This window comes from Carassius gibelio, chromosome A19 (genome assembly GCF_023724105.1).
Source record: "Carassius gibelio isolate Cgi1373 ecotype wild population from Czech Republic chromosome A19, carGib1.2-hapl.c, whole genome shotgun sequence".
In the NCBI taxonomy this organism is placed as follows: Eukaryota; Metazoa; Chordata; class Actinopteri; order Cypriniformes; family Cyprinidae; genus Carassius; species Carassius gibelio.
The window spans coordinates 14,712,831-14,725,250 of NC_068389.1; the positions used below are offsets into that span (position 1 = coordinate 14,712,831).

Consider the following 12,420-nt stretch of genomic DNA (forward strand, 5'->3'; position numbering starts at 1 on the left):
CTGAAAATGTACTTATCCTCAGGCACATTTATAGTGAACTCTTGCTTTAAAACATGTGCTATATATGAAGAGTTTGATTTCAAAACGCAATAAATCTATTTTGATTAATTTGAGAAAAAAATTGTTTTCTTTACCAAGAAAGTGGCAAAATGAAAACCAGTATTTTCTGTTTCAAACTTTCACATATAGCATCTTTAGGTTATAATAACATAAAAAAAATAATAATCTAGGTTTTTGATTTTTTTATAGATTTATTCCAAAAAAATGAAATGAAAAATGCCCCTAAAATGCAATAAATCCATGATTTTTTTCCTCAAAATGCAATAAATCCATTCAATCAATATTAAGGTTATTTTTCATATTGAAACTGATGAAAATACACAACATAGTAATTTGATCCACATATAACAACCTCTGAACTTTGTCAATACTAATTATATTATATCATAATCAATACGTATATACAGGCACTGGACTAAAAATACATCAATCAGTAATCGCTTCCCAAATTAATTCAACAGGTCATCTTGTTAATGCTATGAATTTATTACAGAAATAAAATATTATTATTATTATTATTATTATTATTATTTTTTTTTTTTTTTAAATAACGTTTATTGCATTTTGGAACCAAACTCTTCATACAAACAGCACCCAGCATGCACTTTGGTATTACTGCTTAACTGTCACTTTAGCAACTTGTTTTGTAATATAGTCAGGTTTTGTATGCTGAGCGTTGACGTATCTGCCTTGTTAACAACCAGATATAACAAGGCTCATAATAGCGCTACAATTATCTTGGCTATTTATTAATGACAGAAAAATTACCCAGCCTTAGTGATCCAACAGGAGATTGCGCTGTAGTGCATTGTTGTATTGTATGAAACAACTGTTAAATCCTCGTATAGATAATTACTCAGGCATCTCTTAGCTTCCCCTTTAGATTATTTTAATAAGTCACAATGACGTAGCCTAACAAAAAAAATAGGCAGATATTACAGAAGCTTTATCCGTCTGCCACACCAGTGTACTTTTCAGAAATGTAGCATCCATTCTAGTTAAGTCATTTCTGCTTAATGTCAATTTGACCCTGAATTAGGCTACACGGTACTGGCTGGGGGGAACAACTAGCTCCTTTGTTTCAAAGCACTGTAGATTCGTTGCTCCATGGATCCCGCATAAGTTCAACATGGCATTGCACGCGCTGATTTTATCCTTAATTTCAAAACTCTTAAACCACTGTGACATACCAGCATATTCATTCATTAAGAAGCACATTCGTTCTTTGGATGTATTTGCATGTCGTCTCCTGTGTGCTCGCATCTCTCTGCCCCTCCTCCCAGTGAGGTGCTGCGGGGAGATCCGCGGACCAATGGAAACGCGAGGCTGGGACAGAGGGAATCCTGAGCGCTGCTGTCAGGATCTCAAACAGCGGCGAGTAACGGACCGTCCGCACGCGCACCGAACCCTCGGCCCGGAGGAATATTGAATAGTATCAGTACGGGAATGCGAGTCTGACCTGCTTACTTAAACGCAAGGTAAGCAGAATGCGGATGCGTCTTCAATGCTTAGCGTGAATTGCGTGGTTTTACTGGGGTTTTTGAGTCCTATAAGTTAAAAGCTGGCTATAATATGCAAATATTCATTGGAAGCTGTCACAGTGCACATGGATTTACCTTTCAAGATGATCTAGCCACATCATAAGCATGCTTTTGATGTTAGGGGTATGGTTTATCCCTCAAAGGATGTGTTACCCATGTTGGAAGCACATCCAGATGGGCATTTCCTGCATGACAAGATAGTCTGTCCCTATTTTCATTTTTTAAGATGACTAGTGGGTCATCTTAAGCACCTGTACTAAATGAACCCATCAGCCTGGCTTCATTCTACAAGACCTTTGCGGCAGTGATAACTTGACAGCACTTGGAAGTTTTGTCACGGTGCACTGGAACCGTTACGAATTTGAGGGCTGATCAGGGACCCCTGATCCTTGGAGCAACTTAAGTTAATGAATAATTGACTGCTGACTGTGAAAGCATGTCCTGGACAGGGATGCGCTAAGCAGAATCACACTCACCAGTTATGGTGCTAGATGGATTATACAGGTCTGGAGGAAGACTGTCAAAGCACATCATATGTAAAGGCTTTTGAGCTATAGGTTAGAGGTTTTGAGATAAAAATTAATATGTATAATGTGACCTGGATGAAATCGTGTGATTCTGTGAGAAGATTAAGATTGGTCTCCTTTCCCAGTTTGTTGCACGAAAGCTATGGGCCGTGTAAATGGAGATTTAATGAACTCATTTTTTAATATATGATCTGAAAAAGGTTTGGGATGTGTTTTTGGGTCTTCAAGGCAAAATTTCACTAAGCAATTAGTATTTAAATATGAATTCTTCTCAGTGTGACTCATCTGAACAGCTATTGTCAGCCTATTTTTCATATCACTGGTGCATATAATTTAATTCAAGAGAAGTGGGTCAAAATATGATAAACGTGTCATGAGATCATTTGCAATGATCTGTTGTCTGATGTCTTGATGGTACTGGTTTGCCAGTGTGCTGTGTAGTTTCTGTAGCTCGAGCAGAGGCATACTGAATAAGTAGGTTAACTAACTGCTCTTTGACTCAATTATATTCCGCCCTTATTTAGAAAAATGACACATGAACTGCTAAGTTTAATTCATTTCACTCTGCTGGCATAGAGGCTTTTGCTTGGGGGGGGAAGAGAACATACACCTAATTGTTGGAAGAGAAAAAAAAAGGGATCAGAGCTAATTATGCCAAGATCAATGCTTTGGTTATTTATATCCTCAAAATCCGTTTAATTCTTTTCATTGTCAAAAAGAGAATATTAATAATAATATATTAAAAGAGCCTGAGATAATGGAAGCGTATTCATGAATACACAACTATGTGTTTTATCTAATGTGGTTTTTTTCAGCATCACTGATGTTATGTTGGAATCCTTCTATTTTTCAAGTTACTTGCTAATTAAAGTTCATTGTATTATAGCCACATGAGAGCAAAGGGGTTTAATTTAGGTTTGAGACTGGTGCGGAGCAAGCAAATGCCTTTGCTGTTGACTTTTCCTCCCTCAGCACTTGACCATTGCCTTAACACGACTGCCCTGCCTACTTATAAAGTAAGCCTAAAGGGAGTTACACTGCAGGCTATCTGACTGTCCATTTTTATTTGGACCACAACAGTACCTCATTCTCTCAAGGCACAGAACAGTTCCTTCAGCATTTTCACACATATTCATGTAGCCTTTACGCCGTAGGCTATGCGTCAGTTTTCATTTATACTTCTGCATCGTTGTCCACGTCGATATGCAGTACACATGCAGATCGCTAGTTTGCCGTGTCCCCGGGCATTGCTTGTGTAACCCGCAAACCACGGCAAGAGCCAAAGAAGAAGCAGCGTTGGAGAGGCATTATAGCCATGACAGTGGCAAATAAATATCAAATCATCAAATCATTAGTTAAAACTACAAAAAGGAGAAAACAACGGAACGGAACTCTGAGATTCCTCCTCTGGCTCCTGATTTCTCTTGATTTAACTCAAGCACAATGCCAGAGAACTATCCAGACACACTGATTATGAAGATTATCTGCTATGAGGCTATGGATTTATCATTGGGCCTTATTTATGAGCAGAATGAACTGTTAAGATGTGGCTCTTAGGTAAATTTTTGGATTTTTGAAAGTGACCGTATTCTTAAAATGTTAGTAAAAAAAAAAAAAAAAAAGTAATTCACACCTGCTCTGAACCATGGGTCAAATTTGTTTCAAAATATATGTTCAATGGAGTGATCCATACTCGTTGTGCCATATGAGACCACTATCAGTCTGACCACACTGAGTATCCCATAGTAAGAAAGCCATTTTGCATTTTGGTTATCAATACAGGAGTTTACGGGTATCTGAGTGCTTTATGAGCCAGTCCTGAATATACAAGAAAACGTATACGTCCAGAGCATTTTCTTTGGCTCATACAATTAGGTTCAGTAAAGAATGCTCTACTTCTCAAAAACATTTTTTAGCTCTATGTATTTTTTTAGTTACTATACGGTTCTTTGGAGATAAAGTTTTAAGTTAATGATATCAGCATGCTTGTTTCTGTGTTATTTAAAGCATCAGATGGTTCTCAAAAGTAGGGGTTTTAAAACTTTTACTTCTAAGGATTTTGAAGAGACCCACTGACTAAAATATAAAGATTATGTTTATATTGTCATGTATATAGATTTGTTTTCATATCATATAATATATGATCATATTATATCAAATATTATCATCATATTCATCATTTAATTTAATTTATTAGCTTTTGTGTGGCTCTACATCAAAGCCAAATAAAATTATTGACTATTATCTGGAATTTTTTGATTAATTTAACACATTTTCACAGCTACGTTTTAAAGGGGTAGTTCTGCCAAAAATGAAAATTCTGTCATTAATAACTCACCCTCATGTCGTTCCAAACCCGTAAAACTTCGGAGTAAGACTTCGGAGCAGCATCACTGCAGTTTTGTGAACGCGCTCACAACAGACCCGGAAGAGAAGACAATGCTGAATAAAGTCCTAATTTTTGGACCAAAATGTATTTTCAATGATTCAACGAATTCTAACTGACCCTCTGATGTCACATGGACTACTTTGAAGATGTTTTTCTTACCTTTCTGGACATGGACAGTAGACCGTTCACACAGTTTCAATGGAGGGACAGAAAGCTCTCGGACTAAATCTAAAATATCTTAAACTGTGTCTTACGGGTTTGGAGCGACATGAGGGTGAGTCATTAATGACATAATTTTCATTTTTGGATGAACTAACCCTTTAATGTTAAGTATTTTGAAGTGATATACTGACTATTATATTATATTATATTATATTATATTATATTATATTATATTATATTATATTATATTATATTATATTATATTATATTATATTATATTATATTCATATATTTTCTAGAAATTAGTTCATTATTTAGAACCCAACAACTAAAAAAAAGAAGTATATTATATTCATCAAGTTTGAAAATGGAGCATTCAAAGTCCTTTAAAGAACTGTGATGTCAGACTGAAGAACAGTTTTGGATTTGTCATTGCCTTTATTTTTAAGAGTGTATGTGAGAAAGTGTTAGCAGGAAACGTGCTGCCATTTTGCATTATGATGTGGTTGCTTTTCTGTATTATTAATCCTTTTTTAAGTCTATTCTGGGTGGTGGGAATGGCTCTGATCAGCTTTGCCTATGACTGAGTGCCATTCATAGACACGAGGAGTTGGCAGGCATTGTTTGAGTGGTAAGTAATTATTATAATCATGCTGGTGGTCTGTTGTAAGGGTCTGTCTAGAAATGACAGAAGAAAATAATTTTAAAATTCGTAAAAAGAAATTTTCAAGACTGCAAGGATTTCACTGGTATGTTAAAAAGAAAAGAGACGATTAGTTGAATGGATATTTCATAATGGAAATGATCACGTACAACAGTTGGAATATTATCTAACATTTTGATGCGGAAAAGCGAAACACACATCAGCTGCTAGAGTAAAAAATGATGTAATATGTGGAAAGATTTGAGTAAGCATCAAACGAGTCCAATGCATCAGGGTATAACAATACATGGCTGGAAGCTTAAAGATGCAGTGGATAATTGGCACAAATGTATCTGCATTAAGAAAATGAATTACATTTATGTCCATTCAGTTTGATATTCTCTGTGATCTGGTTCTGAATCTGCCCTTTTCACCCCACCGTCCCATCCCAGCTATGCAGCAGACACTTGTGAGCAAACCTCCCAAGCTTCAGCTGGGCTAGTACTGCAGTGCTCCTGAAGCACAGTGCAGAGAAACGGGCACATTAGACGAAGACTGAAGAGTAAAGTGAATGGAGAACGAGTGCAGAGAGTGTAGAAGGGAAGAACTGAGAGGGTGGGGGATGTAGTAGAAGAGTGAAACATGGTTTTTCATGATTGTTGTTGCTGTTGCACAAGCTTTTCATACTCTAAACGCGGTAAGATATATGCATCCACTGAATTATGAAGACTGAGAGTGATTAAGTTGGTTTGTGTTTATATATATACTTTCTCTTTGTTTGTAAATGGTCTGGATTTTATAAATGGTTTTAATCATGGATCAATAGACTTCTGAGAGAATATGCTCTTCGGTCTAATTATATTGTTATTATGAGATCTGCCCAGCACTCATGGTCTGAACCCTTTTTCACCTGCATTTCAGACTGTAGCTCAGAAATGTGATTATAGCTGTCCCAAAGGGCTCTCTGGCGTCTGTTTAATACACAGTGGGGTTCAGTAGTCTGAGACCACCAGTTAAAATGCTTGTGTTTTTGAATAATTTCTAGTTTAATTGTTAAGGATTACAAATGATTTAAATTGATGTCTGTCTATCTATCTATCTATCTATCTATCCATCTATCTATCTATCTATCTATCTATCTATCTATCTATCTATCTATCTATCTATCTATCTATCTATCTATCTATTAATTAGACATTCATACATTCATATTAAATAAGGTTTTTTTTTTTTATATATATGTTTATTCTTAAATGATTTACGTCTTAGATGCTGTTAGTAATGTGCATTTTAGTGTCTATGCATATATAAGTAACAACCTAAGATTGGATGGGTGGCCCCAGCCACAGTGAAATCTAATTTGTCCAAAATTATGCTCTGCATAACTAAATATTAAAAATCAGATTTGTTGTGACACTTTTTTTTTCTTTCAATGTAAAGAGACTGGCATCTTAAAGCGTTATTGCAATGTAGTGTTAGACTTTTTAACCCCACTCTAGCTTACAGTGAATCGTTTTCTCAAGTTTGTGTAAAGCTTTTATGGAGGTTTTTCCTCAGCTGTTTACAAGGATGATTGGAAAGAAGGGGAAGTGAAAACAAAGGGAAGTAAGCAGGAGATGAAATATAAGAGTGAGTTGGAAAAAGATGGATTGAGAAGGAGAAAGATTGCCTCAGTGACTCAGAATGAAAGGATGACATGCTGAAGTAGATGAATGAATGAAGGAGGGAGAGAGAGGGTACAATGAGAGATGGGAAATGATAGAAAGGAGCAGACCCATCATTTCCTGTATTTTCCCTTGGCCTCCCTCCCTGTTTTCTAACCAGGCCATGACAGCACCACATGCAGGCTTTGGGATGAGTTTGCACTGGGATTTAAATAGATAATGGCGGCCTAACGGTTGTTGGCTGATGAATTATTCACTGGAACCTCAAGAAATGGTTGTGTGACATCACTGGTGGCATACACCAACTCTTACGTGTGCAATATTGATGTGACAGAAGATTCCTCCATTTTGGTTCATGCAACAGCTCAGCTATGATAATAGTGCTGTTTAGGTTTTATGTCTTTGTCTTCAGAGTGTGTTCTTCAGGTAGAGAGTTGTGTTGTTAATAAAGGAGTTGATCTGTAGTTGCTGTAAGCACACTGTGCCTCATACACGTATGAGGGTTCCTTGGTAATTAATACTGCCAGTTACTGACAGCCACATGGAGATATGGAGATGAGGTTTTAAACAGCCACTAGGCCATTTAGTAAGCTTGTGGCATAAATCTTTTATGGGAATGCAGCATGCAGTCCGGTGGATTGAGGTGGTGGAGTATTTGAACTCCTTTGTTGATCAATACATATATATTCCTTGAGGTCTTGCCTGCTTTCTGCTACTTTTACGCACAAAAAGTCTAGCTACAAAATTGTTGATCACATATTTCATTGTCAGGGTATATATATATATATATATATATATATATATACTTATTGACCACTTTTTTTTTTAACAGTAAATGCAACATATTTTCATATGATCATCTAAACTGTATATTTTATTTCATTTTATATTAGCTTTATTTAGATTTTAAGATTATTTATTCATTGATTTATTTTGGTATATTTATTTATACCTTTTTTTTTTACATCTCAAAATTGTGACAGCTTACCATGAACTGACATTGTGTCTGTTTATTTTTATCTTAATGTATGTGTTGTTGTAACGTGTTGCCTTATCCAACAGATGTAGCAAATTATGATATTGCAATTCAAAAAACAAATTGTTTTCCTAAGGTCTTTTGGGTGTTGTGGTACTATAAGATTTTAAATATGTTATTTTTTATAAGCATGATTATGATCTCTATGGTATACAAATTAGCTCAAAAAGAAGGGGAAATATAGTGCATCAACAATAAATATTTTTTTTCAGAATAGACTGGACAGATTTCTTTTAGCAGGACACACAAACAGCATTCTGTTGTACTCCATGTTGCATTGCTGTTTGATCAGCCTTCTGTTCTTTCTGACAGGCTTGTCATGGAGGGGGTGTGAGATGTTGTTTGTGATGGTCAAATTAATTTGGACATCTTTCTATACTCACCCACCTCCTCCAGTGGGTCTAGGTCCATCCAAATGACAGAGTCTGCCTGCATGGTTGGTTCAGCATGTTGTCTTCTAAGGCTCTGACCTCTATACTAGTGGAACAAATTTTTTGTCAAATGTATTATTATTATTATTATTTATTTTTCATGGGGTTAAATCTATATATCTATATATATTTCATAATACATAGTAAAATTATACCCTGTTGAGCTACCCCTAGTGTTGTGGAGCAATTATAGTCAGCTCTTATCCGAACTGAGACGCATTCCCACATTGATTAACAGAGTAAATCTAGCAGAGTTATTTATTATTTTTCCCTTTTTTTTTTTTTTTGTAAAGTCATAAAAAACGTATCATGCATTTTTTTTTTATTTTTTTTTTTGCTGTTGGTAATGATGACACAATTACAGTAACTATTAACTACGACTTTTCCTTCAATAAACTCCTAATTTGCTGCCTATCCAAGGGGATCATATGCTGCGATTTCATGTTTTCCTTTGTCTTTGCAGTGTTAAAAGCTGTTCGTGTATAAAGAAGATCCGTAAAGTTGCGAAGAATAAAGTCTCAAACCCAAAGAGATATTCTTTATAAAAGTTTAAACTCGTCCACGCCCCCCTAACACATCTCGTTTAAACACGTCCCCACATATCTACGTCCCTGTGTGGGAAGATATGACCGCCCAAATGTATATGCTAAGAAAGAAGGCATAACTTTTGTTCTCGCTGTAGTATTGATGGTGTCGTCGCCATGTTGTAGAGAAGCTGTGAGTTTCGTTTGTCTAAGCCGAACAACTTTGCTTTGCTTTCCAATAGAGGACGCACCTAAAAACAAAACAAAATGAGTGATTAAATTTTAAGTACAACACTGTTCCTGAACAATATAACCCAAATATTTGAGTCTGTGCAGCGCATTTTACGGACGAAAGTTACTTGAACTTGGTTCTGTCGCACGCTTGAGGTATTCGACCAATCACAATGCACTAGATAGCTGGCCAGTCAGCATACACCTCGCTTTTCAGAATGATGAGCTTTGTAAAAATCGACATGTTTCAGAAATGTGGGGCATAGAGGAGCAACAATAATGTACAGTGTGTGTTTGTACTGCTATGTTTTAAATAATGTGTTTTTTGGACATTAAACCATGTAAACACATTGCATTACACCAAATACACAAAATAATGTTATTTTAAGCAATGTCATATGACCCCTTCAATGGGTAGTTGTTCAGTTTAGGGTAGGGTTAAGTGATCAAACATATGGCCATGCACAAAAAGGCATTAAGGGCTAATAAACAGCCAATATGCTAATAATATACATAGTAATGATCAACTAGTTAATGGTGAAAATTTGCCCTTAAACTAAAGTATTACCATTTCCATTCAGCACTGATTAATTTATTTTATTTTATTTAGTTAAAAGCAAACCTTTGTTTGCTTTGCTTATGGTTTTGAATTGACAATCGAAGTGTCCACCCTGAATTAACTGTCACTTTTTTTAATCCTCCTTTTTTATAGACTCAGAGACTATGGGTTACTGCTCTGAAGGCAGAAATGAAATGTCACCATATTTATCCAGAACAGCAGACAAGACTTTCCTTTTCAGCAACCTGTCAGGGATGAGATTTTTCACAATTTACTCCTGCTTCCGACACTTTAGCTGCCAGGCGGCTTAACGGACAAAGCTGGGGATAGTTTTCACTTTTTTCAGTTTTCAAGATGTTGGACCTACCATTAAACCAGAGAGATAAATGGAGACAGATAGCAGCCATTCTTTACTTCAAAGTAAAGTTTAGTTTAGGGCTCAAGTCTACCAGAGTGACTTGTCTTTGGCCTGATTTACTTGGTTGAACAACACTCACTCAACTCTTTCATTTCAAAGAAAGTATGCAGTAATTCCATCTGCAGTATAGCAGCACTGGAACAGGTGTATACCATAACCAAGATTATGTTTATTACCTCCAGCCTCAATGCTGCCAAGAATGCTGAGGTCATATAAAAAGATGCCCCTATTAATAACAGGCACCCATAAGCATGTGGTCCGAAAACACAATAACCTGAAAACCAGCATGACCGTCTCCCCAGGGCGAGGGGCCTGTCAAACCCAATATGGGTTCCGGCAGCCCTGTTTACCAGCAAGCTGATTGAAGCTGAGGTCCTACTTGAATAGCCAATGATGGAACTAATAGGACCTCACCTTCAGGAAGGTTGCACACAGAAGCTAATTCAACCTGTCAAGAAGGCAAATAAGGAAGATAAGGTGTGTGCTCTGGGAAAAGTTGGCCAGTTCGTTGGCCTTTCTGAATTGCTAAAAAGCTAGATTCACGGAGCCTGTCCAGCCACTCAAAGCAGTTTTCCTAGCTCAGATGGAGAAGCAAAAGCAGATAGAAGGTTTGCTTTGCTCTTCTGTCTGTGCCTGCCAGACTTTTTAAGAAAAGGCCCCTGGGGCTACTTTTTATTTTTTTTACTTTTTTGTGAGCTGTTGGGCTTTTCTGTCAGACAGTTGTGAGTGAGAGCAATGAGAGGGGTATGTGTGTGTGTGTGTGTGTGTGTGTGTGTGTTTGATTTCTGTTTGATTAGGATAGATGTTGAGTCACAGTGGGACAGCTTTCACAGGGATGGTTGTTCAGTCTGCAGTGCACCAGTAGGTAGTGCGCTTCTATGATTTCAAGTGATCTAACTGGAACAGTTATGATGAGCACTCAGATGTGATGATCTCCCCATCTTACAATCACACACATTTTTTCCTCACAGTCAGACACTCCACATGATTGCAAGGGACCCGTGTCCTTCACATTTGTGACGTTCTCTGGAGGACATTTCGCAGAGCTGACACATTTGTTGTTGTTGTTGTTCCATACAAATGCTTTAGACGCCGAAGAACACTGTTACTGTCACTTGTAATGTTTATTAATTTTCCTCATTCACTCAGCATACTTACGGTTGCCTGTTTGTGCCTCAGGTATATCTGAGATAAAGTTTAAGAGAAAATCACAGATATTAAGTCACAATGATGAGAAACAGATGCAGTCGGGAGAAACAAACTCACAATAACAAGGAACAAAGTTGCATTTAGTCACATTGTGAGATACGGTCACAATTTACTGTATATTCTGAAATATAGGTGCAATTTATGTTTTTTTTTTTTTTTTTTTTTTTTTTTTTTTTTTACTCCGAAGTAGAAAAAGGCCTTCATACCTACCGAAACACTCTATCTTGAAAATACCCTATTCCCTATTCGCTCTTTATTATCATTTTGAAAGAAACGCTGCTTTAGCTAGAGACAAACTGAGTTCAAAGTTATATAATAACAGCTATAAAACAACAATGTTGATTTTGATTTTAGAGAACTTCAAATGTTGAGGTTTAAAATATAGGTTTAAACTTTACCTGTCTGACTTGAAGTAGTCTTTACATTGCATTCACTTCATAAGAGCAGCCACTTTATTTTTCATTTCTATTTAAAAAGAGGCTAAGGCAGGTTAAGTGATGTAGCAGTTACACCTGCATATCTAGGTCAAAAGTCTGCCGTCATGACCTCCCTGTATTTCTCAGAGCAAAGCTTTTACTGTTCTTTCATAACATTTTTTTTTTCACAGAGAGTTTTTTTTTTTTTAGAAACTGCAGGGGTTAGTACCAAATTAAATCCCTTTAATTGATATTGCATTTTATCTGAGGAGACAAGAACAAAAATGCAAACAAATCGGCATTTTAGAATGACTTGTGAAGGATCATGGGACACTGAAAACTGGAGTAATTGTTGCTGATAATTCAGCTTTACCATCACAAGAATTAATTGTGTTTTAAAACATATTAAAATGTAAATGCAATAATATTTCACAGGACAGTTTTTACTTTTTTTATTATTATTATTTTTTTAACCAAATAAATGCAGCTTTCTTTCAAAAACATTACAAATGTCAACCGTCAACCGTGATGTTGTGTATAGTATGTTAAGTCATGATAATATAACATAAAGTATTAACAATATTAATGTTTATTTTTAATCTTTAAAAAT

At 36.1% G+C, this 12,420-nt stretch overlaps 1 protein-coding gene across 1 annotated transcript in view; it reads left to right on the forward strand.

Annotated features, from left to right (window-relative positions):
- The first annotated feature begins 1,398 nt into the window (after window positions 1–1,398).
- LOC127935904 (disks large-associated protein 3-like) overlaps window positions 1,399–12,420 on the forward strand; it is a 141,834-nt gene continuing 130,812 nt past the window's right edge. The window contains exon 1 of the mRNA XM_052534122.1: window positions 1,399–1,538. The gene's annotated coding sequence lies outside the window, so the exon portion shown is untranslated. The remainder of the gene's footprint in view (window positions 1,539–12,420) is intronic.